General features: G+C 42.7%; 1 long non-coding RNA gene across 1 annotated transcript in view; it reads right to left on the reverse strand.

Moving 5' to 3' along the window:
• LOC122465849 overlaps positions 1-27,726 on the reverse strand; it is a 49,136-nt gene extending 21,410 nt beyond the window's left edge. Inside the window, exon 1 of the long non-coding RNA XR_006290951.1 lies at positions 27,494-27,726. This is a non-coding gene — a long non-coding RNA (uncharacterized LOC122465849). The remainder of the gene's footprint in view (positions 1-27,493) is intronic.
• Positions 27,727-27,947: the final 221 nt, after the last annotated feature.

The raw sequence follows: 27,947 nt of genomic DNA on the forward strand, positions 1-27,947 counted from the left end.
ATTAAATCCTTGTCTACAAGTACAATCATTAGAACTGACAATTGTTTAAATGAAAATAAAAGAAAGGTAACATTCTAGGAGCAGCAGCAGAGTTCAGAAGTACTAGTCAGATAGGAAAGGAATCTATAACAGACAGTGACTAATACTTCCCCTTAGGCGGTCTCACTTATGAATAATGTGTGGTGCGGGGGGGGGGGGGGGGGGGGGAATCATGGTCAGTTGGGTTTGTTTTGTTTTGCACTTATAATAATGAGGATCAAAATGGACAATGAATTTTTAATCAGTTTTATGGGCTACAAACATAATGGTAGCCTCGAGGTAAACTTGGGAAAACCTGACTCTCTGTTCATGAGAAAGGTCTGCACTACAAACATATTCGCCTTTATTTTTTGAATTCTTCTAGACAAGGTGTAAGAGTCTCTCTCATGTAATCCTGAAGGGCTCGATTCTTCAGTAAAGGCCTTGGGCCTAAGTGATCAGGAGGATGGTAGCACTGTCAACGGGAGGAAAAAATGGGGTACGAGACTATGGTTTGGGAGTAAAGAGAAGGAACTCCATTTTGGGCATATTAAATGGAAGTGACCAGGGAGGTATGCAGCAGGAGATGTCAGCAAGAGCAGTTAAATGAAATACAGTGGTGGATGGAGGGAGACAAATCACAAGCGGAAAGGCAGGTTTGTGAATCGTTAGCTTAGATAGCAGTTGCAGCCAGGAGTGGATAAAATGGCAGAGAGGTGAAGGAAGAGGGGGATGGAGTAGACACCTGGGACATTTGGTCAGGAAGAGGTCACTAGAGACCTTGCCATGTGATCCCTGATGTTCACAATTCTTCACACTATTTTTAACTGTGTGGCCTTAATAGTGCATTTGCATAGATTTTTGCATTTCATTTCCTAATATTTTTTACAAAAGAGTAAGAAAAAAGAAAAAGTCTGTGCTTAATGTTTTTAAACACACACACATCAAAAAAGAAATAACGTGAATCAAACATTAATGAAAAAACCCTTCCATAAAACATTAACTACTCTTCTCCTTATTGGTCTGTCACATAAGGACTGGTGTACTTTCTAAATCAGGGGTTCTCTAACTTCATTGCACTGCGACCCCCTTCTGACAACAAAAATTACTACATAACCCAGGAGGGTGGACCACAGCCCAAGCCCATCTGAGCCCCACTGCCCTGGGTGGGGGGGCCCAAAGCCCAAGTCCCACCACCCTGGGTGAGGGGGCCAAAGCAGAAGGCCAAGGGCCTCAGTCCCAGGCTGGCGGGGTGTAACCTCAGCCCTGCTGCCCAGGGTTGAAGCCCTCGGGCTTCGGCCCCAGGCCCCAGCAAGTCTAAGCCAGCCCTGGTGACCCCATTAAAACATGGTCACAATGCACTTTGAGGTCCCGACCCACAGTTTGAGAACCGCTGTTCTAAATCAAATTGAGCCATTCTAAATCAAATTGAGCCTCAGTTTCATCCATCTTGAGTGACATATTCAGTTGTTGGCATTGTAATCACAGCCACAAATCTCCTTAGCTCCTGTTGCTGAATACATAGGGACAATACCCCCACACGCAGAAGCCACTGCACTATAACTAAAAGGTGCCCAAGTAATTAAAATATCGATGAACACAGTTGATAGCACTGAGAGTCATGCTAGTGCCTTAAACCAAGACAGAATCAGAGCATGGCTATTTACTATCTTTAAAGGACCAAACTTGATGGAGAATCTGGGCTATTGTCTTGAGAATAATAAGCATTGGAACTTTGTTTATGTCTGTATTTTTGTACAGCCTTATTTACTTATAATACCACAAATAAAAATATAATCTTAGTAACTCCCCTACTTACACAGAAATTGATAACCAAAATGTAGGAAGTGTTTTGCTAGTATTTATTGATGAAACAATACACACAAGAAAAAATCACTGTGCAATAATTTTGTGACATTTTGTATGAACTAAATCACACCCTTCTCACCTTTATAGATTTAAGGTGAAATTTTCAAAAATGCTCAGCATTGCCCTAACTCTGTTCCCACTGAAGTCCATGGTAAAATGCTCATTAAATTCAATGAGAGCAGTTAAGCCAACATTGAGTACTTTTGAAAATCTCACCCTTACAGCCGAAGCTCTGGGATAGGAACCATGAATTTGAGTTCTAAACCCACTCTGCCCTTGACTTGCTGTGTGGCTTTGACCAAGTGGCTTAACCTCTTTGCAACTTAGTCTTAGGTCTTCTACACAAAAAAGTTGTATACCTCCCTAGTGTGGACACAGTTATACAAGTATAAAAATTCCTGGTGTACACTTAAAAGTTATATCAGCATAGCTCCTTTAGTCAGGGGTGTGAAAAACTACAACCCTGACCGACATAGCTATGACAACAACCCCTCCCCTCACCCCACCCCAGTGTAGATGCAACTCCCATGCCGATGGAAGAGTGCCTCTGTCAACATAGCTAACATCATAAGAACATAAGAACGGCCAACTGGGTCAGATCAATGGTCCATCTAGCCCAATATCCTGTCTTCCAACAGCGGCCAATGCCAGGTGCTTCAGGGGAAATGAACAGAACAGGTAATCATCAAGTGATCCATCCCATTGCCCATTCCCAGCTTCTGGCAGTTGGAGCTTCAGGGACACCCAGAGCATGGGGTTGTGTCCCTGATCGCCTTCGCTAATAGCCATTGATGGACCTATCTTCCATGAACTTTTCTAATTCTTTTTTGAACCCAGTTATATTTTTGGCCTTCACAGCATCCCACGGCAATGAATTATACAGGTTAACTGTGCACTGTGTGAAGAAGTACTTCCTTTCATTTGTTTTAAACTTGCTGACTATTAATTTCATTGAGTGACCGCTAGTTCTTGTGTTATGTGAAGAAGTAAATAACACCTCCTATTCACTTTCTCCACACCAGTCATGATTTTATAGACCTCTATCATATCCCCCCTTAGGCGTCTCTTTATTAAGCAGAATAGTCCCAGTCTTTTTAACCTCTCCATATCTCTAAACATTTTTGTTGCTCTTCTCTGCTGTTTCCAATTCTAATATTATCATTTTATTTTTTTTTTAGAAGGGGCAACCAGACCTGCACACAGTATTCAAGGTGTGGACATACCATGGATTTATACAGTGGCATTATGATATTTTCTGTTTTATTATCTATCCCTTTCCTAATGGTTCCTAAAATTCTGTTAGATTTTTTGACTACTGTTGCTGCACACCGAGCGGATAATTTCAGAGAACTGTCCACGATGACTCCATAATCTCTTTCTTGAGTGGTAACAGCTAATTTAGATCCCCATCATTTTGTAAATTTAGTTGGGATTATGTTTTTCCAATGTGCATTGCTTTCCACTTATCAGCATTGAATTTCAGCTGCCATTTTGTTGCCCAGTCACTCAGTTTTGTGAGATACCTTTGTAACTTCTCAAAATCTGCTTTGCACTTAATTATCTTGAGTAATTTTTTAACATCTGCTAATTTTGCCACCACTTGGTTCACCCCCATTTCCAGATAATTTATGAGTATGTTGAACAACACAGGTCCAAGTACAGATCCTTGGGGGACCCCACTATTTACCTGTCTCCATTGTTAAAACTGACCATTTATTCCTTTCCTTTGTTTCCTATCTTTTAACCAGTTACTAATCCATGAGAGGACCTTCCCTCTTATCCCAGGGTGACTTACTTTGTTTAAGAGCCTTTGCTGAGGGGCCTTGTCAAAGGGTTCCTGAAAGTCCAAATACACTACATTGATTGGATCACCCTGTGTGCATGCTTGTTGATTCCTTCAAAAAATTCTAATAGATTGGTGAGGCATGATTTTTCTTTTCCAAAAGTTTTGTTGACTCTTCCCCAACATATTGTGCTTATCTATGTGTCTGATAATTTTGTTCTTCACTATATTTGGAACCAATTTGCCAGGTACTGAAGTTAGGCTTAACAGACTGCAGTTGCCAGGATGTCTCTGGAACCCTTTTTAAAATAGGCATTACATTAGCTATCACGCAGTCATCTGGTACCGAGGCTGATTTATGTGATAGGTTACATGCCACTGTTTAGTAGTTCTGTGTCTGCATTGTTTGAGGAGGTGGTGTTCCTACACAGACAGAAAGACTCCTTTTCTCAGTGTACACTGTCTACACTACGGTGCTATGCTGCCATAGCTATGCTGCCATATACTCTGTAGCGTAGACTAGCCTCAGCATACCTTATTTCTGTAGGGGAAGAGGAACAAGCTATAGCAGTTTAAGATAACTTTATACCATTTTAGGGGGATCACACTTGGGGTTGTACCAATATAACTGTGTTGGTAAAAAAAAACATACCCCTAACTGTCACAATTATATTGGTACAAAAATTATGTGTTCACCAGGCCTTGTATAATGGGAAAATTTAATATTTACTCTTATTTGCAATAAGGGTAATGTGAAGATGAGGGGCAGCAGGTTTGTATAATTTTTGGTGGTGCCCAGAATGGGTCCAAGTCCTGCCCCCCGCCCACACACCTGCCTAAGGCTCCGGGAGGGTGTGCGGGTGCGGGAGGAGGTTTGGGGTGCAGGCTCTGGGAGGAAGTTTGGGTGCAGGAGTAATGTGGGCTCTGGGATGGAGTTTGTGTGCAGGAGGAGGTTTGGGGTGCAGGGTCTGGGAAAGAGTTTGGGTGCAGGAGGGGTGTGGGTTCTGGGAGGGAGTTTGGGTGCTGGGTGCAGGCTCTGGACTGGGATGGGGATTGGGATGCAGGAGGGGTGGGGGAGGGGGGTTGGGGGTTGGGTGCGGGAGGGGGGTTGGATGCTGGCTCGGGCGGGTGAGTTGGGTGCAGGGATGAGCAGTTTGAGGTGCAGCAGGCAGGCTTCCCCAGGGCTGGGGCAGGGGATGAGAGAGGAGGACTCTCCCCAGCCCCCATGGCATGACCTCACCCAAGCACCCCCTCCCCGGAGGTCCAGCCAGGATAAGCTCCCCCACGGAGTTGCCTGCCAGGGAGGGCTGCCATGTGCCTCCTCCCCTCCTCCCTCCACAGGTGCAGCAGCTGCCTCAGCCTGCCCCTGGTGCCGCTCCCTTGTAGCCAGCTGCGGCAGTAGCCGGTGAGGGAGCGCAGCGCGGAGCTGCCGGGGGCAGCCGCTCTCTGTCCACGGCAGGCAGGGACACTCGGTGAGGTGCGTGGGGGCAGCAGGAGGGGCCTAAATATTAACATAAGAATCTAACTTCGCACCCCCACTTTTTAAAGTTATTGCCATAAAATGTGAAGTATATTATTAATACAGTCAATTCAGAGAGGCATCCAGAGTATCCAAGTATGCTTACCACGAGCTTAGCCAAATGAATCTGAGCCCACCTTCCATCCAGGGAACCCCCTTATCATGACAGATGATTGTAGGGCAATGGTTAGCTGTATCCTACGGGTATGTCCATCCCAGAACATTTCTACTATTCTCACTGAACAGTGAGTGAGTTTTGTTTCCCACTTTGTGCTAAGGACCAACCTTCCCCTGATGAGGTTGGCCCAATGTTCAGCTGGCTAACAATGATGTCTTCTAGGACATATAAGCATCTGTATCCTGTTGTCTGGATAGGGCTGGCTACACATTTCTCATGTAGTAAATGCTACATGCAGATTAGACGAACACCAGAGGCATGGTTAGCTGCAGACTGACTAGTATAAAAACAGAGCAAGCAAACATTAAAACAGGGATAACAATTATAGGCTTTAGCTGCAAAATTTGTAACTGGATCCAGATTTTAACCTTTCCAAAATTAGAGGATGTTTGGATTTGGAGTTTTATTTTGAGCCCATCTCCATCTATAACTAACAAAAAAGTTCTTCATACAATGTGCCAATTTGTGCAGATGGATGAAAGGAGCTTTGGATTCTTAATCAGTGCTCCTCCGACCCCCGCAATACTACATCTGTTCTGGATAATGAAGGAACACAATTTAATAAGATCTTTAGTATGCTCTTCTAGTTTCATATGTTTCCATAATTATTTCAGATTGTTATATTAGAGAAATTAAAAACTACTAAACAAAAAGAAATACATATTAATAGCGACAGGACTCAGATCTGAGCAATGATATAAACCAGAGACGCACACGACTTGTGGGAATGTCCTGGTCAGCACACTAATAAAATTTTCTTTTCTTCCCTCTTGACAAAGGCTACATTTTACAGCGCAGCCTCCTTCTGACAGCTGTATTAATACAGTTAGATGTTGTTGCTGAGAAACTAATGAGAGAAATGTCTAGAAATAGACTAGATCCTCTCATTGATTTAAAAACAGCACAGAGTTTGAAACAAAACCATTTAAAAATAGATTCAATTTCTTAGCTGATATTGTGAATAACTCCAAACTTGGCGGTGAACTAAAACGTCACAATAACTCTACAGTTTAAAAAGATTGCAAAAAAAAATGCTGTCCATTTTGATTGATAACACAAATATCCTCATAACTGTTTTATATTTGATTTAACTTCATTGTTTGGAAAGATCTAGAGAAAAATAAATTAGGGGTAGATTCTCAACTGTTGTAAATTGGTGAAGCTCCATTGACTTTATTGGAGCAACATCAATTTATGCCTGCTGGGGATCTGGTAGTTTCTAGCCTTGCATCACTGTACATACAATATGACATATGTACATACAACTGACAATATGACAACGTGGTTATCTTCTCTGTCCTTGTAAGCAATAGAGCTAAAAGACCACGAATACATGCATTTAATCACATCTAAGGTGATCCTTCTCTCCAACCCCTCCAGGTAAGAGAGTTTAGTGTGAAGAGGGCGCTGGAAAAAAGAATAAATGGTGTAGATTATCTGTGAACGTTAGAGCAGCATTGAATGGCTAAAAATGAACTCCTATCCTGCTGTCCCAGACAGTCTTTCTGCAATTTGGCACGGAGAACATTTTGTCATTGTGCCCATTCCTATATAATAGTGTTTTAGTGCCCATCACTATCCATTCTCTGCTTTTCACTGAATTATAGAAGCCTTTTGTAATACAAATTGCCAGAGAAGGTGACACGGAACTTGGATCCACCCTTATCAAATTTCAGATCCATACAACTAACGCTTACTGAGAAGACACAATTGTAAATAGCTTCTCCACAGGCTTTCGGAAACCAGCACTGTTTCTCACTGTGCAAAGCATATTCTCTTTCTGATTCATTAATTTCACCGGGAAGCCTGTAATCATCGCAATCCTCCCTCCTGACCGGGTCGTTGTCAGAATTCGGGAGGCTGTGGGTGGAGTAATGAAAGGAACACTACGGAAGTGCCAAGGAAGTGTAAGGAAGTGCTGTAATTCATACAACCTTACCCTGGTGCCTTACAAACACATTTGGCACATAGCTACGGTACAGCTTCTCTTTGCATCATCGTGCAATTAAAAATACAGTGTTTGGTTTAGATATGGGTTAGATTTGGTTAGGAAAGTTCAGGTATCTCTTTAGTCAAAGTTTCCACTTAACTGCTGATATCTTGCAAGGTCCCCTTCTTTAATATGACTGGGTGATTACCTTGCACTGCTTCCCTCAATTTAATAATAATAATTAAAGAACTTCTTGGAATAAGTGAGGCAATTAATACATACAAGTGTCGTGAACAAAACTAAACCTTAACAATAATGAGAAACAAAATTAACAGAATGATAGAGTTGCAAATTCAAGCACTCAAAAGTTAAGACATACCAGACTTCACACTTTGGCAGTCCTGGGCTCTCCACATCTAGTCCCAATCTCCACCAACCCATCCTGGGCACCTCTTCAGATCTCAATTCCCCCTCCCCTTAGCTCTGTCTAACCGTAGCTGGGCAAGCCCTACCCTTTCTAACCCTACCGTAGCTCAAGAACTCATCCTCTGTAACCCTAACCCTAGCCCTGGGAGCCCTAGTCACTGGAACCCTAACCTTAATGTGGGGAGCCCTGCTTCTGTAATCTTAACCCTAACACACAGAACCCTACTTCTTTTAACTCTAACCCTAGCCCAGGCAGTCCTACCCTCTTTAATTATACCCATAGCCCACGAGCCCTACCCCCTGTATAACTAACCGTAGAAGAGAGAGCCCTACCTTCTTTAACCCTAACCCTAGCCCAGGGAACCGTACTCTCTGTATCCATAACCCGGGGAGCTGCAGCCTGTGTAACCCTAACCCCAGCCTGGGGAGCCCTTCCCTCTGTATAACTAACGATAGTCCAGGGAGCCCTACCCTCTGGGGCTCTAACTAACTCTAAACCTAGGCCTGGGAGCACTACACTCTGTAACCCTAACACTATCTTAGAGAGTCCTACCATTGTAATTCTAACCCTAGCCCAGGGAGGCCTATCCTCCTTAATCCTAACCCAAGCATGCTGAGCCCAACTCTCTGTAAACCTAACCCTAAACTGGAGTGCTCGACCCTTGTTTAACCCTAACTCTAGGTCGGGGAGTCCTAGCCTCGGTATCCCTAACACAAGCCCAGCTAGCCCCACCACTGTAACACTATCCTTAGGCTGGGAGGCCTTATCCTGTGTAACTCTAACCCTAGCCCAGGGAGCCCTATGCGCCGTAACTCTAACCCTAGCCCAGGCAGCCCTACTCTTTGTATCCATAATCATAGCCCAGGTTACCCTACCCTCTGTAACCCGAACCCTAACCCTAGCCCAGGGAGCCCCACCCTCTGTATAATAGGCTGGGGAGCCCTATCCTCTGTATTTCTAACCCAAGGCCAGATAGCCCTGCACAGGGAGCCTACACTCTGTAACCCTAACCATAGCCTGGCTAGTCCTACCCTCTGTAACCTTAATCCTACTTGGGTGAGCCCTATCTCTGTAACCTTAACTATACTCCAGGGAACCATATCCTCTTTAACCAGGATCCCTACACTCTGTAACCCTAACATTCCACTGGGGAGCCCTGCTTCCTGTAACCCTTACCCTGGGCTGGGCAGCCCTACCCTCTCTGTAACACTAATCCTAGACCAGGAACCCCGACATTCTGTCTCCCCAACCATAGCTCGGAGACCCCAACTCTTTTTAAACATAACTCTAATCTGGAGAGGCTTACCCTCTGTATCCTTAACTCTAGGCCAGGGAGCCTTACCCACTGTAACCCTAACCCTAAACTGGAGAGCCCTACCTTCTGTAACCCTAACTCTATATCAGCAAGCGCTCCCCTCTGTAACCCAAACATTATCCAGGGAGCCCTGTCCTCTAGAACCCTAACCTTGAGAGCCTTACCTTCTACTATCCTATCACTAACCCGGTGGGCCCCATCTTTTCTAACCATAACTGTAGCCTGGGGAGCTTCACCCTCTGTAACCCTAAGAATAACTCGGAGGGCCCTACTCTCTGTAACCCAAACCAGAAGAGTCTGATCCTCTGTAACCCTAACCCTAGGCCAGGAAGCCCTATCCCTCTTATCCCTCAACCTAGTCTGGGGAGCCTTACCCTCTAGAAACCGAACCCTAGCCCCAGCAGCTCTACCCTGTGCGTCCCTATCCCTGGGAGATCTAATCTTTGTAGCCTTAACCCTAGCCTGGGGACCCTGTCTCCTGTGACCTTAACCTGGTCCTTGTTCCCTCTGCATTCCAGTAAAGCTGCTTCCTCTTTCTCTTCTATGCTTCCTAGGCACAATGCTGGGAGGCCCTGAGAGTGCAGGAGAGACTGACCTGCCTGCTTTTAATTCTGGTACCACAGCTGTTCCAGCAGCTGAGACGAGCAATTGCAAGGAAAGTCCTGCTCATCCCCTGAAGCCCTGGGATGGTCCTTGCTCTGTGGGCATTGTGCATGGCGAGACTGACTGGCATATAGGAGCTTTCGGGATAAAGTTCCATTTTTACGATTAGTCACCTCACCCTCTAAATCGCTGTTTTGTTCCTGTTGTAATTTGTTTAGCTCCTTAAAGATATGATCAGCTTCTATACACAATGAGATGTGTCATAAAATACATAACCCCCGTTTTAGTTGTAAAAATAAAGATTTTTAATTCGACACCCACCCTCCCCAAATTTATGTTGTATTTTCAACATGAATTTAACAACCACAACAACAACAACCCACATGAAAATCAGATGGCCTGTGTATAATGGTATCCTTTTACCATGGTTTCTTTTGGTCTTTATAGGGAAAATAGTGCAGATACTCTGGATTGGTTTAGCTGTACTTGACCCAAGCTCAGAAGTAGAAGAAAGTGGGAATCTGGTGGTGGTGTGAGATAGACCAGATTGATGGTTGCTCCATCTTATGCCAACATTCTCCAGGGGCCATTACTACAGCTTGGGACTAGGTGAATGAAACAGCATTCTGGCCAAGCCCACTTCTGCATGTATGATGGGGTAGTGGTGGAGGATCCACTACAAGTGAATGATCCTCTCACTAGTTAAAAAGTGGCTTTAAGCCTTCATGAGGCTCAGGATCTAGCCAATAGCTTGGGAGAACTGCATGTGCAATATACAGTATGGGGAGGGAACACTTAGGGATCAATCTGGATGAGAAATAAACAAATACTGTTAAGTCAGGAGGTAAAATCCTTGTTACTTGAGGCCACTAAACAATTAGGAATGTTTACCCTAGTGTGTGTGGCTAATTCTCAGTTGGGTAAACTGTTCTGCTTACTTGAAAATGCCAATTGTACTTTTAGTTGGATAAGATAGTCTTCACTTCCTATTCTTATGCTGTTAAACAGTTGCTGTATTCCACTCCAAATCTGACTGCACTTCTCCTGCATGCGATTTAGGATCCTTTGGGGAAAAAGTTAGTTGCTAATATAACTATATGGGTTATCATCCATCCATCCATCCCTCCCTCTCTCTCTCACACACACACACACCCTTGTCTCAAAAAGAGCATGATGTAATGTTTGGTTTGGCTTACATGTGTGACCAACCAGGTAAATGTATAAATTAAAAACACAGAATAATAATAATAATAGGGAAGGTGCTTGTTTTAATCTAAAATGGACTCCTTTTTCAGAATCCAGGTTATGATCTGGTTTTGAATCTATTTATTTTTTTTAGCTTCTGAAAGGACAATTTGGGAACAGAAGTCATTTACGGAAACCTTGTAAGATATAGTCTTTGGAAGCTAATACACTTTCATTGTTCCAGTATCTGCTGCTATAGAGCATTAACTGCTCAATAATGCAGTCTTTCAAATCAACCACTCCTGGCACAATGATGCACTTGAATCTACTGACTTGGCTGAGCACAAGATAGGGATAATTTCCATTAGTCTTTTGTCCAATATAGTATCTTTGCTATCTGAATATGAGCTATTTTCATTACAGTTCAGTTATATTAGATATTAATTCAGTGCATAAGACTCATGTATTTTTGGCGGTTTGCTCAGTCTGTTGCATGTTCCTGAAGTGTAAAAGGGACTGCTTCCCTTAAAAGAGTCTTCTATGGTAAGAAAGGTTGGGACAAAGCTGTCTTTCTTCTGTTTTTCTAAACTGAAATAACCTTCATTTTTATAATTAATGCACATGTTTATAATTAATCTGATAAATCCACTAGTATAACCTACCAGAATTAAAAAACAAGAAAGTATCTTGTTATGCAGCCTTAACTAAAATTCAAGGACATTTGCTTCAACATGTCCAGTGGAGAAGGAATGTGAGGAAATTATATGCTCAAATCTAAGAAGTCTCTACTGAGCATAGACGTATAGACTTTAAGGCCAAATGGGACCATCAGGACCATCTAGTCTGACCTCTTGTACACTGCAGGTCACAGAACTTCACCCACCCACTCCTGCAGTAGGTCCATAATCTATGGCCCTACACACTGTATGCCTAACCTCCAGCTCAATTAGATCTCCTGCATTTCCTTTGTCTTGATTTAAAGCTTTCAAGTTACAAAGAATCCACCATTTACTCTAATTCAGACCAGCAAGTGACCCATGCCCCATGCTGCAAAGGAAGGCGAAAAATCCACAGGATCTCTGCCAATCTGACTTGGGGGAAATTCCTTCCTGACCCCAAATACGGCAATGGGCAAGACCCACCAGCCAGACACCTGGGAAAGAATTATGTGAAGTAACTCAGAGCCCTCCAATGGCCCTTCTCCAGTCATTGGAGATATTTGTTGATGGGGCATATGCCAGTGTAGGCAATCTCATCATACCATCTCCTCCATAAATTTATCACGATGCATCTTAAAACAAGTTAAGTTTTGTGCCCCCACTACTCCCCTGGGAAGGCTGTTCCAGAACTTCACTCCTCTGTTGGTTAGAAACTTTTCTCTCACTTCAAGCCTCAACTTGGTGGCTAGTTTGTATTATTTGTTCTTGTGCCAACACTGGTATTGGTCTGGGGTTGGGAATACAGAGTATAAGACTCCCTGGGCTACAGACAGGGAAATGGATAGTAGGGTTTCCCATGCTAGGGCTAGGGATACAGAGGGTTGGGCTCCCTGACCTAGGGTTCTGGTTACAGAGGTTAGGGTTTCCCAGGCAACCTTTAGAGTAGGGTTAAGGTTAGTGTTACATAGTGTAGTGCTTGCCCAGGCTAGGGTTAGAAATACAGTGAGTAGGGCTTCCTTGGTCTATAGTTAGGATTACAAAGGGTACGGGTCCGCAGGCAACTTTAGAATTTACAAGAGTAGGGCATCCCATGTAAGGATTAGGGATACAGAGTGGACAAAAGAAATCAAGTTAGAACAATCTACCTGTAAGCAGAGTCAGGATGAGCTCCACCCTGACATCTGGTGGTAAGGTGTGGCAAGTTGTGGAAAAGAACTTCAGGGGCTGATCTCATTTGCATAGGCACACCCATCCCACGTAGCATGAGCCCACAGCTGCCCAAATGGTCACTTTGGCTGCTGTGGGACCCCAGTTTCTCTGTTATTGGGGCAGGAAGAATAAATTATTATCCTGATTTTGTGAATCAAGGACAGTGGAACTGTACTTGGCCTTTTGTTATGATGGAGGGACTCGCCATCAACGAAGTAGCACTCGCTAGGCAAGGGACATGGGTTCCAAAACTCAGTGAATTGAGAGAGGCTGGGAACAGGTAGTAGTATCGGGGGGGGTATGGGCCTTACATGCTAATTACACTGCCTCTTCTCTTCACTGTGGAATATCAGAGCTAATTTTGATTCCATTAGGAGTCTAGTTACAGGCTGTTGAGCTGAATTCACTTTGGGCCAATGGTGCACCAGTGCTGAGGCTCCCCTACTACAAGCTGAAATCACAAAAGAGCTGAACTTATTAAGAGCTGAAATCACTGAGTGTTGTGTTAAGCAGTGGGGGGCCTGAAGATATATTGCAGAGCAGTTTGTGGGGACGGCTGGCAGAGCAGAGCAATTCGTGGGATGGTTGGCGGAGCGGAGCTGAACCCCATGGAGAGGTGGGGCAATCGGCTTAACCCCTTAACCCACCCACCCCCATCTTCACCCAGGTTGGGAGGTAAAACTGCAGATAAACTTTTGAACTCTGGCACTGCACTGACCAGGGACAGAGACTTTGGGGTTGTTGGACTTCTGGGACTTTGAGTTGCTGGACTCAAGAACCAAAGGGAAAGGACACGCCCCAATTTGCTTGGGGTGGGTTTTTGCTCATGGGTTGTGTTATGAATCCTGTTGGTGGTGTTTCCCCAACATAATGCCACATTGTTTCTCTCTGTTATTAAAAGGCTTTTGCTACACTCAGACTCGGTGCTTGCGAGAGGGGAAGGCGCCCAGCGGGGGTGGCATATATTTGTCCCAGGTCACTGGGTGGGGGCTCGAGCCGGTTTTGCATTGTGTTATTGGAATGGAACCCCTAGATACTGAACCCGGCCCTTGTTGCAGCCAACTCTGATGGGCAGAAGGGTTACATACCTATTGTACAAACACATTGTATTTTTTCTCAGTTACCATTTACCTCCATGTCTTTAATTATTCTCTCTTTCAAAATTTGTTCTAAGACCTTGCATATAACTGAGGTCAAACTAATGAACCACTAGTTTCCCGGATCAGTTTTTCCCCCTTTTCTTAAATATAGGTACTATATTTACAATTTTCTGGTAATAGGGTATGAGCGCTGAGTTTTTGGATTCATTAAAAATCGTTGCTATTGGGCTTGTGCAAGTTCCTTTACTATTCTTATATGGAGATTATCTGGACCCCCCAGTTTGGTCCCATTAAGCTGTTTGAGTTTGGCTTCCACCATGGATAAGGTCATTTGTCCATGGGGCCGGTTTTGTTCAATATCTTCATAAATGATCTGGAGGATGGTGTGGATTGCACTCTCAGCAAATTTGCGGATGATACTAAACTGGGAGGAGTGGTAGATATGCTGGAGGGCAGGGATAGGATACAGAGGGACCTAGACAAATTGGAGGATTGGGCCAAAAGAAATCTGATGTGGTTCAATAAGGATAAGTGCAGGGTCCTGCACTTAGGATGGAAGAACCCAATGCACAGCTACTGACTAGGGACCGAATGGCTAGGCAGCAGTTCTGCGGAAAAGGACCTAGGGGTTACAGTGGACGAGAAGCTGGATATGAGTCAGCAGTGTGCCCTTGTTGCCAAGAAGGCCAATGGCATTTTGGGATGTATAAGTAGGGGCATAGTGAGCAGATCGAGGGACGTGATCGTTCCCCTCTATTCGACATTGGTGAGGCCTCATCTGGAGTACTGTGTCCAGTTTTGGGCCCCACACTACAAGAAGGACGTGGATAAATTGGAGAGAGTCCAGCGAAGGGCAACAAAAATGATTAGGGGTCTGGAACACATGACTTATGAGGGATGAGGGAACTGGGATTGTTTAGTCTGCAGAAGAGAAGAATGAGGGGGGATTTGATAGCTGCTTTCAACTACCTGAGAGGTGGTTCCAGAGAGGATGGTTCTAGACTATTCTCAGTGGTAGAAGAGGACAGGACAAGGAGTAATGGTCTCAAGTTGCAGTGGGGGAGGTTTAGGTTGGATATTAGGAAAAACTTTTTCACTAGGAGGGTGGTGAAACACTGGAATGCGTTACCTAGGGAGGTGGTAGAATCTCCTTCCTTGGAAGTTTTTAAGGTCAGGCTTGAGAAAGCCTTGGCTGGGATGATTTGATTGGGGATTGGTCCTGCTTTGAGCAAGGGGTTGGACTAGATGACCTCCTGAGGTCCCTTCCAACCCTGATATTCTATGATTCTATGATTTCTACTTCCATATCCTAGATACCCTGCTACTTCCCCCAAGCTTCTCGTTACCCTTATTAAAAACTGAGGCCAAGTATTCACTTAGGTGTTGGGCCATAACTAGATTATCTTAACACTTCACCCCATCCTCAGGGCTTAGCAGCCCCACTTCTTCTTTCCTTGTTTTTTTCTTTTTATATGGCTAAAGAATTTGTTACTATTAGTTTTCATTTCCTTTGCAAGATCAAGCTCTGCTTGGCTTTTCACGGTTCTCACATTTCCCTGTAATTTCTGATCTCCAAGAGATAGCTTTCCTTGCTGATCCATCCCTTCTTCCACTCCTTGCAGGCTCTCTGCTTTCTTTTAAACAAACATCAAACTGCAGACCAACCCTTCCCTACAATTTTTTTCCTCCTCACTTGTGATGTAGGCTTCAGATAGTTTCTGCAACTTTGACAACGTAATTCCAAGCCTGCTCCACATTCAAATCCTTGAGTTCTTCAGTCCAGTCCCCTTCCCTAATTAATTCCCTTAATTTTTAAAGTTTGCTCTTTTGAAATCAAGGACCGTAGTGTCACAGTTCTCGGGCTGCTGATGGATAACTCCCACTGTACAGACACGGAAAAGTCCGTAAGACACCCCCACCAGTCTAAGTAGGGGTCCCTATGATACAAACTTAGTTAAATAATTCTCTTGTGTTTGAAGGGGATGGGGCTCTTGGTTCCTACTCCCCTAGTCCCTTTGGTATGGTCTCAAACTCCCTAACCCTGAAAGGGGTAGAGAGTAGTGGTACCAACTGCCTAATGGCATGCCTTGGAGCTTGCTGAACCTGTCCTACCCATCCAGTTTACCAGAGCCACTGTCTCCTTTTAGGCGGGGGGAGACAAAGGGAGAGGGGGCTGGTAAATGGTTTCCTGAAAGCTTCCAGGGGTCTCCGTTGGGAGCTTTAGAGCTGCCATTTTCTCTCACAGAGCTGCCCAACTTCCCGTTTTTAAGCCCTTAGTCCACTCTTGACAGAGGGGAGGGGCTAGCCTTGCCCACAGCAGCTCTTTAACCCCTCCATCACTGGTACGGGGTTTATACATCCCATCACACTTACTTGTAGACCTATTTTTGTTTCTCTCTCCATTTAGTTTAAACTGACTCAACTCATGATCACTCGAACCAAGTTTGTCCTCTGCAACCAGTTCTTCTCTGAGATCCTCACTACTTACCAATGCTAAATCTAAACTGGCATCACCTCTTGTTGGTTCGGTGACTGTTCAGCTATCACATCCAGGAATATTTGGACCCTACCATTATCTTGTCCTCCAGTCTATATCTGGGAAATTAAAGTCTCCCATAATCACACAATTCCCAGTCGTATTTATTTAATTAAAAATATTAAAGAGGTCTCTATCCATATCCAAATTGGATCTGTGGGATCTGTAGCAGACCCCAAGCACTACCTCAGTGGAACACTTACCTTTCTTCCCCAAAGTGATTTTGACCCAAACGGTTTTATCCATTCCATCACTTCTAATTTTTACCTCTACCTCATCACTAATATATGCTATCCACCATCTTTACCTTTCTTTCTGTCTTTTCTGAACAGCACATTCCTTTCAATAACTATTCCAGTTATGACTACTATTCCACCCTGTTTCTGTTATCCCTATACGCTGGGATTCCCTCCAAGACCTTTTCCACTCAGCTTATCCAGAACAACTAGACCAGTTCTAGAAGAACACTTCATCCAGTTCTCGGGGATCCAAAACACGCAGTTCGACTCTGGATTTCCTCACTCAGATTCCTTTATTTGGCATACAGAAAAGCTACGCTGAGTTGATCAAACTCAAGTGTAAGGGGTGGGTATAAGGTGTACCACATATCCAAAGTTACATGGACAACCTCTTCCTTCATATACATGTACACATTACATTGCATTTGCTATATATCAGGGGTTTTCAACCTTTTTCTTTCTGAGCCACCCCCCCCTCCCCCGCAACATGCTATAAAAAGTCCATAGCCCACTTTTGGAACAACAACTCTTTTTCTGCATATAAAAGCCCGGCCCAGTGTTAGGGGGTAGCAAGCAGGGCAATTGCCTGGGGCCCCACACCACAGGGGTCACTGTGAAGCTAAGTTGCTCAGGCTTCGGCTTCAGTCCTAGGTGGCGGGGCTCAGGGCCCTAGCCTTCAACCCTGCACAGTGCGGCTTCGGCTTTCTTCCTTGGGCCCCAGCAAGACTAACACTAGCCCTGCTTGGCGGACCCCTTGAAACCTGCTTGCGGCCCCCACAGGGAGCCCCAGATGCCTGGCTGAGAACCACTGCTATATGTTAAATCACATATTTTTGGATTGGCTTGGTTACTTTGCTGGAACCAATCCCCATACAGAATGCTCTGTCCATGTACTGTTCACGTGGAACTCGATCTTTACATTCCAGGTTTATCTTGTCCATAGTCCCTAGTATTAGGGTGTTGCTGCTTATCTTAGCTAGCACAGATATCCTGACTCCAACATACTGTTTGTCAGGCCCCTATTTACAACTCAACCTTTCATTCACCTTCCCAATTATGCCCACTAAGAAATGAGGCAAGTTCCTTATGTCAAGCCAGGCCTACGTTATATCTGGTTTCACTTCCCACACCAGTAGTTCTAGTTCCTCCATTTTGTTACCCAGCCACCTTGCACTTACCCAGCCACCTTGCACTGGTGTACAGACATCTTAGTTGTTTCTGCCTGGCTTTACCCAGACTCCTCTCCTGATTAGGTACAGTCATTTTACTGCCAGTATCATCTACCTGACTTTTCCTGTAAGTAGTATTGGCACTATCTTTCCTCTTTCTATCCATTCTCCTGCCCTCTGTTGTTCCTTTCTCCATTGCTATGTCCTCTTGAGCATGCATCAGTTGTGATTTTTCAAAGGCTTCTGATTTGGGTTGATCTTCATGGGGATGGTAAAAGACACACCGCTGACACAGAGGACACCTCCCTGCCAAATTTTGAGTTCTTAGTCCAAAGCATGGGAGAACTAGAGCTTTTCAGAGATTTCAGATTTTTTTTTTAACATGGGCAAAACAATGTATTTTTTCCTATTCTCATTCTCAGAAACAGAAGACTGTTTTCCCAAAATCTTCAAAAAAATTCATCCTGAGGCAGACACCTGACTTGGAAAATTTCAGCCCAAATGATTAAAGTTTGAGTTATAAGTAAGTGAAAACAGGCTCTTAAAATGGGAAGTGTTGGGTAACTTTAATAATAGGCAGTGCTACCAGCCCCACCTATAACAAAAGCTTACATTTATACAGGAACTATGATTCTAAAGTATTTCAGACTTAAGCTGATATACAACATATATCTCTGGGTCACTTCATCCATCATGGAAATGCAGCCGCTTCTAGAATGAATTGTAGCAACTCTTTAACAGCAACACTTCACTACAGTTTAGGACAAGAAGTGAACGAAACTTATCTGGCTGAGACAGCAGGGGGGATTTAGATAGGCAACAGGAATTTGGTCAAAACACCTTTTCTTTTTCAGAAATGCTATGGGATTTTTATTGCCCACATAAGATCAGGGCCTCACAGTTTTACCTCTTGTCTGAAAACTGGCACTAGTTGTAGCTTGCTTCCCATTTGCACCATATTGGGGTAACAGGTTCTGTAAAGACTCAGAGGAAAGCCTGGCACCTACTAAACCAATAAGGGAACTTCCCACAACAAGATGAAAGTAGGAGATCTCAGAGCCAAAATGCTTACTTGATGCTACTTACTCTGGGAAATCACAGCACATGGGGGTATGGCTGCAGGGAACACACACAAAATCATGTTTGGGAACCTGGTTATTGTCTGAGACAGGATTATTTTTATTACTTGCATTACAATAGTGCTTAGAGACTTCAACTGAGATTGGGTCCCATTGTTCTAGACACTGTACAAACACACAGTAAGAGACAATCCCATCACTTGCAGTCTTTAAATCTAGACTGGATTTCTGTCTAAAAGAGATTGTCTAGCTCAACCACAAGTTATTAAGCTTGATGCAGGAATCACTAGGTGGAGTTCCATATCTTGTATTATGCAAGAGATCAGACTGGATGATTATCATGCTCCCTTATTATCTTAAATCTGTCGATCTATACAAGATTGACATCTGTTTCTATTTGCTAGGAGTCTAGAGAGTTTCTGAACTCTACTAGGGAGCCAACAATATTTACAGAATTTTCACTGTAAATATGTTTTCATGGGTCAAAGGCAGAGTATTAAAATCCCAGAATAGTTTTATTGTGAAGCTGTTCAGTCCTGCAGGTCTTCTTCAGTAATACCCTTTGCTTTAAGAAGGGTTCAGTGTACTTTCTACCTTCAGGGCCTAATTCTAAAGATGCAGAAGTCAACAGAAATTTTGCTATTGTCTTCAATGAGAATGGGATCAGGACCTTATATTATACTAACTCTCTGAGAGGGTTTCCAGACCTCCTGGGCATCAGGACGAGCTGACCATGTATGCAGAGAAAACCTACATACCCAGAGGGACTCAGGAAAGAGAAACTGACTGACTGCCTGCTGCACCTGACCTAGTGAACTATGGTGCAATAGTCTGCCTAGACATAGGGGGTGCTATTGCATTGATACCTCAGCCCACACACTGCAGTTATCATCTGCTTGGCACACATAGGTAGGGCCCTACCAAATTCACGGCCCATTTTTGTAAATTTCACAGCCATAGCATTTAAAAAATCTTGAATTTCAGATATTTAAATCTTAAATTTCATGATGTAAAAAAACATGAATATTGTATTTAAAAACAGTAAAATATAAACATAAAGCTTTTAAAACTCAGCTTTTCTCAAACTGGTGGACCCGACCCAAAAGGGGGGGGGTCACAAGGCTATTATAGATTTCAAGAAGGCAGACTTTAGCAAACTCAGGGAATTGTAGGTAAAATCCCATGGGAAGGAATTCTAAGGGGAAAAACAACTGAAGACAGTTGGCAGTTTTTCAAAGAGACATTATTAAGGGCACAAAAGCAAACTATCCCACTGCATAGGAAAGATAGGATGTATGGCAAGAGACCATCCTGGCTTAACCAGGAGATCTTCAATGATCTAAAATTCAAAAAAAGAGTCCTACAAAAACTGGAAACTCGGTCAAACTACAAAGGATGAATATAAACAAACAACACAAGTATGTAAGGATAAAATTAGAAAAGCCAAGGCACAACAAGAAAACATTCTACAAACACATTAGAAGCAAGAGGAAGACCAAGGACAGAGTAGGCCAGTTACTCAATGAGGGGGGAAAGACAATAACAGAAAATGTGGAAATGGCAGAGGTGCTTAATGACTTCTTTGTTTCGGTTTTCACCAAGAAGGTTGGTGACAATGGGACATCTAAAATAGTGAATGCCAGTGAAAATGAGGTAGGATCAGAGTCTAAAATAGGGAAAGAATAAGTCAAAAATTACTTAGACAAGTTAGATGTCTTTAAATCACCAGGGCCTGATGAAATGCATCCTAGAATACTCAAGCTGACTGAGGAGATATCTGAGCCATTAGCAATTATCTTTGAAAAGTCATGGAAGATGGGAGACATTCCAGAAGACTGGAAAAGGGCAAATATAGGGCCCATCTATAAAAAGAGAAATAAGGACAACCCAGGGAATTACAGATCAGTCAGCTTAACTTCTGTACCCGGAAAGATAATGAAGCAAATAATTAAGCAATCAATTTGCAAATACCTAGAAGATAATAAGGTGATAAATAATCGTCAGCATGGATTTGTCAAGAAAAACTGTGTCAGACCAACCTGATAGATTTCTTTGACAGGGTAACAAGACTTGTGGATAAGGGAGAAGTGGTAGATGTGGTATAGCTTGACTTTAGTAAGGCTTTTGATACTGTCTTGCATGACCTTCTCATAAACAAACTAGGGAAATACAACCTAGATGGAGCTACTATAAGGTGGGTGCATAACTGGTTGGAAAATTGTTCCCAGAGAGTAGTTATCAGTGGTTCACAGTCATGCTGGAAGGGCATAACGAGTGGGGTCCCGCAGGGATCGGTTCTGGGTCCGGTTCTGTTCATTATCTTCATCAATGATTTAGATAATGGCATAGAGAGTACATTTATAACATTTGCAGACGATACCAAGCTGGGAGGGGTTGCAAGTGCTTTGGAAGGTAGGATTAATATTCAAAATGATCTGGACAACCTGGAGAAATGGTCTGAAGTAAACAGGATGGAATTCAATAAGGACAAATGCAAAGTATTCTACTTAGGAAGGAACAATCATTTGCACACATACAAAATGGAAAATGACTGCCTAGGAAGGAGTACAGCAGAAAGGGATCTGGGGTCATAGTGGATCACAAGCTAAATATGAATCAACAGTGTAAGGCTGTTGCAAAAAAGGCAAACATCATTCTGGGATGTATTAGCAGGAGTATTGTAAGCAAGACACGAGAAGTAATTCTTCCGCTCTACTCTGCGCTGATTAGGCCTCAGCTGGAATATTGTGTCCAGTTCTGGGCCCCACATTTCAGGAAAGATGTGGACAAATTGAAGAAAGTCCAGTGAAGAGCAACAAAAATGGCTAAAGGTCTAAAAAACATGACCTATGAGGGAAGATTGAAAAAAATTGGGTTTGTTTAGTCTGGAGAAGAGAAGACTGAGAGGGGACATGATAACAGTTTTCAAGTACATAAAAGGTTGTTACAAGGAGGAGGGAGAAAAATTGTTCTTCTTAACCTCTGAGGATAGGACAAGAAGCAATGGGCTTAAATTGTAGCAAGGGCCATTTAGGTTGGACATTAGAAAAAACTTCCTAACTGTCAGAGTGGTTAAGCACTGGAATATATTGCCAAGGGAGGTGGTGGAATCTCCATCATTGGGGATTTTTAAGAGCAGGTTGGACAAACACCTGTCAGGGATGGTCTAGATAATACTTAGTCCTGCCTTGAGTGCAGGGGACTGCATTAGATGACCTCTCGAGGTCCCTTCCAGTTCTATGATTCTGTGAAATACTGAGCCCGACTCTGTGCTAACATATGCTGGCATATATGAAATAATTGATTCAGTGGAGTTGTTAGTGTAAAACCAGGGTGAGTGGAGAATCAGCCCATATTTTTACACTAGTACAGATGGTGAAGCCTTTTCTAACATGAAACTAATTTAAATTTGGTTTCTATGATGAATTTCCCCTTATTGCAAAACCTCTAAGAGCACACGTTATGGTTATTAATGGATACATTCTACCCTCCAGGAGTCACACAGTGCATCTGTTGACTTCAGCAGGAGCTGCACTAGTGTCTCAGAATGAAGAGCTGGCCTCACAGTATTTCAGTTGAAACTGTTGTTTCTTTAATGCACCTGTTCAGTTAGAAAAAATTGCTGTGCTCAGCTTGCTCAGACAAAGTAAAACCAACAGGTTTTAGATTCAAATTTTGAATATCAGAGCCGCTGTGGTTTTGATGGGACACATCACTCTATCTAGGTCAGTCACTGCTAACTGCAGGGCACCGTGCATTTGAATTTCTTTACATGTCACTCACTCATATATAATGATCTACATTGATTTCTTTTTGAGGAGCTGATCTGCAGTATTGGCCCTTGTCATTCTGTCCAGACTTAAAAACAATCAGTACCTGAAAACTATGGAAAGTAAAAGCATAACCATATTTAGCCAAACAGGACATTACAAAAAAATCACATGATGCTTGCCCTGTGAGACATGAGCTCTGAGCTCTGCTAAGCTGCACTTATGGATACAGCTACAAGCAAACCCTCCTGTCATGCATTTATGCACAAACATCCCGCATTGCCTCTTGTAACAACAGTCACATTATGCTTCCTTGCACAAAACCAGCTTTCAGTTTAGATTTCCTTAATCCTGTCAGATTCCAACTCAGCCAGCTAACAACTATTATCTATGGGAAAACCTTCCATGAAATAAAGCAATGTCCTTACTGAAATGACATGTCATAAAAATTAGCTAATGCACCAATCTTATGAAATATTTAGTTTATATCTGTAAATTACAGACTCTTGGTTGCCTAAACTTTTGTGCTATAAATCTCAGAAGCACAGCAATATACAAACAGCACACACAAAATCCGAATCCTGATTCCCATATTCACACATCATACATTGCACTTTTAAATAATGCATTATACACATATAGATGCCTACACATTATATATACACACATATAGGCACATGAGTGTTCTATTAAAAGTATGAATGTTTTGTAGGATATTCATATGTAGATATTCATTTAAATCTATGTCCTTAAGGGCAGATCCTCAGCTGCTCTTAATGTTATAGCTCCAATGAAGTCAACAGAGCTATGACAATTTACACCAGCTGAGGATCTAGCCCTTGTAGAGAAACAAAGACAGTTCTAAAATGGTGACATAGCAATCTGCCACTAACAGTGAAAGAGCTAAAGGTAAGGCTCACTAAAGGGTTAACTTAGAAGAGTACCCTAATCATTTACTGAAAGCTGTAGTGTGAAACTGCATGGGAAAGAGAGGAGAAACCCAGTGCAAGGTGCACATCACAGAATTGGTTTCCTCCTATAATAAGGGGGTGATTCATAGGATTGTTGGTAAGAGGTTAATCTTTATGTCAAGGTCCCACTCACAGGATATGGGCCAGAGTATCTGTTAGCAAATGCCATCTTGGAATCAAGAAAGTGGGCTCAAGCATGCTGCTAATTTATAGCCTTTTGAATCACCACATGGTGGCACAAATTCAGTATTGTCGCTTCTCAGGGTGTTGATTGGGGGAAGCAGCAAAATTCGTTTTCTATTTTTTGTTTCTCACTTATATGCGTCAAATGGCAGCATTATTACGCATTCAAAAATCACGAGTCAGTTTCCAAAATATGCCATTAGAGTATCTTAAAAATCATGAGATTTTAAAATAAATAAATAAATAAATAATCAGCGGCTTGGCCCGCAGGGAGCAAAGGAAACTAAGGAGGCAGTTTATTAAAACCTGAATTTATTGAAGATAGTTCAATCCCCTTTATAAATAAAGCTGTACTATATTTGAGATACGATTGGCTGGTCTCTGGTTTTAGTGCTTAACGTCAGTAGAATCCACAGCTCCTATGCTACAGCCATCGTGTAAGAAACACAAATCAGAATATGTACATCCTGGCCTAGGAGTGTATATTACAGCTTTTAATGTCAACTTTTTTTTTTTTTATAATAAAGGGAAAATATTAGCTGGCATTTTTTCAGGTATATGGGTTAAAAGCTATTTTATAAGCTTGACTTCTTACAATTGACTTTTTCAAACTAAACTGGTACTTCTTTGCTAATGGCTATTTCTAACATAATTGTTTTAGTGCTGTCAAGTTCAACTAGTTGGTGGTGGTGGGAAAACGTTGAGTCATCTCTACCTAAGCTTCTAAGCAATCAAGCTAATAAGAAGAGCCATCTCTACCTAAGCTTCTAAGCAATCAAGCTAATAAGAACACTGTCTCAGGGTTGGCTGGCTTTCTACAGAGCATCAGGCTTACAGCTGAGCATTTCACATCATGTGTAATGGCGCTGCACATTTGATGTAAAAAGGTAAAACACATAGTGCATGAGAATTTTTTTTATAGGACCATATTTCCAATGTGATTTTATAAGTCAATATTAAATCAGTCTGAGCTTCTAATTGTATTTCTGGAAACAAAAACAAAAACAAAAAACAACCCATCCCAAAATGTACCATGTCTGAAGAGAACGAAAGCAATAAAAGGATAATCTTGCGGTTAAAGGACTAGATGGGTATGGATGAGAACTGCGTGCAATTCTTGGTTGTATGACAAACTTCCTGTCTGACTGTAGGCAAGTCACTTAATCTCTCCATGCCTCAGTTTCCTCACCTGTCAAGAGGGGTAATAATATTTCCTTTCTTTCACCCTTTGTCTATTGTGTCTATTTAAATTGTAAAAATTCTAGACAGAGACCCTCTCCCACTAAGTGTTTGTTCAGTGTCTGGCACAATGGGGCCCTGATCTCAGTTGAAGCGTATATGTGCTACTGAAATAAAATAATCACAATGATAAGAAAAACATAAAATATTTAAAACAAAACCAAAAATAAATATGGACAGGTAAGACCACTTTAGTCAACACCCAGCAAAGTGATCAATGGCTCCATGTCTAGTTGGCAGCTGGTATCAAGCGGAGTGCCCCAAGGGTCGGTCCTGGGGCCTGTTTTATTTAATATCTTCATTAATGATCTGGAGGATGGCGTGGATTGCACCCTCAGCAAGTTTGCAGATGACGCTAAACTGGGAGGAGTGGTAGATACACTGGAGGGTAGGGATAGGATACAGAGGGACCTAGACAAATTAGAGGATTGGGCCAAAAGAAATCTGATGAGGTTCAACAAGGACAAGTGCAGAGTCCTGCACTTAGGATGGAAGAATCCCATGCACTGCTACAGACTAGGGATTGAGTGGCTAGGCAGCAGTTCTGCAGAAAAGGACCTAGGGGTTACAGTGGATGAGAAGCTGGATATGAGTCAACAGTGTGCCCTTGTTGCCAAGAAGGCTAACAATATTTTGGGCTGTATACGTAGGAGCATTGCCAGCAGATCGAGGGACGTGATCATTCCCCTCTATTCAGCATTGGTGAGGCCACATCTGGAGTACTGTGTCCAGTTTTGGGCCCCACACTACAAGAAGGATGTGTAAAAATTGGAAAGAGTCCAGCAGAGGGCAACAAAAATGATTTTGGGGCTGGAGCACACAACTTATGAGGAGAGGCTGAGGGAACTGGGATTATTTAGTCTGCAGAAGAGAAGAATGAGGGGGGATTTGATAAGTGCTTTCAAATACCTGAAAGGGGGTTCCAAAGAGGATGGATCTAGACTGTTCTCAGTGGTACCAGATGACAGAACAAGGAATAATGGTCTAAAGTTGCAGTGGGGGTAGTTTAGGTTGGATATTAGGAAAAATCTTTTCACTAGGAGGGTGGTGAAGCACTGGAATGCGTTACCTAGGGAGGTGGTGGAATCTCCTTCCTTAGAGGTTTTTAAGGTCAGGCTTGACAAAGCGCTGGCTGGGATGATTTAGTTGGGGATTGGTCCTGCTTTGAGCAGGGGGTTGGACTAGATGACCTCCTGAGGTCCCTTCCAACCCTGATATTCTATGATTCTATGATTCCATGATTCTAAGTGATCCCAACTTTCATCCTGGCTTACTAGTGATCTCTAGGGAAAAAGCCATGTAATCTGACTGAGTTTTTCAAAGCAGTTCAGGGACATTGCGTAAAATCCTGGCACTCACAAAATCAGTAGGAGTTTAGTTATTGACTTCAGTGGGGCCAGGATTTCACTCATTAGTTTCAATTGAAGATATGTATCTAAATCAGTTAGATTGTTTTGAAAATTTCAACCTACACATATATTTTACACCCCAAAAAACTACATTAAAATTATTCAGGTTGCAAAGTCTGTCTCTCAAAAGTTAGGGAATGCCAGAATTAAGATTGCCTGTGCATCCTTAATTCAGCCACCTTGTGTATATGTATTAAGATACAGTATTTAATTACATGATCACATCCTATTCTTCCATAGCACCCCTCCCTTATTCTGTGCCCAGGATGTAGAGTGCTCAGGGAATGAGTCAGAGCTGGGTAGTAAAAGAGACTTATAGGAGCCAAGACTCATTTGTTGAAGAAGTTGAGAAGGTGTGTAGTGAACGTGGCAATGGATTGCAGCCCATTATCCACGTATAGTTCAACTCAGGATCAGCACCAGATCATAGCACTTAGATATATTTATAGTGAAGACAAGCATACATTTATTACCAAAGATTCAAGATTCAAATGATAAGGATAATGGAAACAAAAGGTTCCATATAAAACAAAATCATCACATGGTTTTTAGAGACTAAACTTAACAGGCTAACCTCCTGTCTAAAGAAGTTTCTCTCATCCATCAGTGCCCTCTGCAGTGTTTCAACCAAGGCTGGTTGTGATCCCGTTTTCATGAAAGTAAACATGCTGTCTGTTTACTTTCTAGATGTAGGATAAAAGGGTGTGTTCTTTGCTGACTACTCATAACCCCAAAGTTCATTGTCTGTAGTCAGTGTAAGCTGTTATTCATGTATGGTTATATCTTTGTTATGTATTATAATTAATGTTGCTGCAAATCAAAATGGCGCATGTGGTAGCAAGGGTTTGAACTCCATCTTGGTACCCTTTCATGACATTTTCCTGCCAAAACTCTGTTTCCCGCCAGAACTTGAGGGACTGAGAGCTGGTTGGAACCAGTTGGGGGAAGTGTCTGCCAGAGTGTGCCTCAGGAATTCGCACCATAGAGAGCATATAAGGCAGCCACGTTCAGTTTCTTTGCGCCGTCATCGGATCAAGACTTCGGCTACTAACATTGGATCAAGACTTTGGCTACTAACACCTGCCAAGGACTTTGATACTTACCTGATTCCTGTGTTCCACCAAAGGATCCAGTGAAGTCCAGATCTGTTGATCTCCTGCTTCGGTGGTAGAGAGCCAGATCCTCCGATGTTCCTGAGATTCTGAGATGGATTATCAGTTGCCGGTGACCTCCATCTGCAGTAGAAGAGAGACAGTAATTGTTTTTCAAGCACTTCATAATTTAACCCAGGGACAGTTTGTGCCCCTTACTGGAATCTATTCTTGGGTATTTGTAAATGATCCCTTTAGTGAATCTTCCCCCAGTTGTAACATTCCCTTAATAAACCTTTCTGTTTAAGGTTATATTCTCTCTATCCTTTATTTCAATGCAACACAGGCAGGAGGCACACAGATTTCTAACTCTCCCAGTTGATAGATGCTGGTAGGAGTTGAACCTGTTATTTATGTCACCTTATTATTCTATAACAGAGATTTTGGGGTAACATCAGAGTTAGGA

Source organism: Chelonia mydas, chromosome 5, assembly GCF_015237465.2.
Source record: "Chelonia mydas isolate rCheMyd1 chromosome 5, rCheMyd1.pri.v2, whole genome shotgun sequence".
Classification (NCBI taxonomy): Eukaryota; Metazoa; Chordata; order Testudines; family Cheloniidae; genus Chelonia; species Chelonia mydas.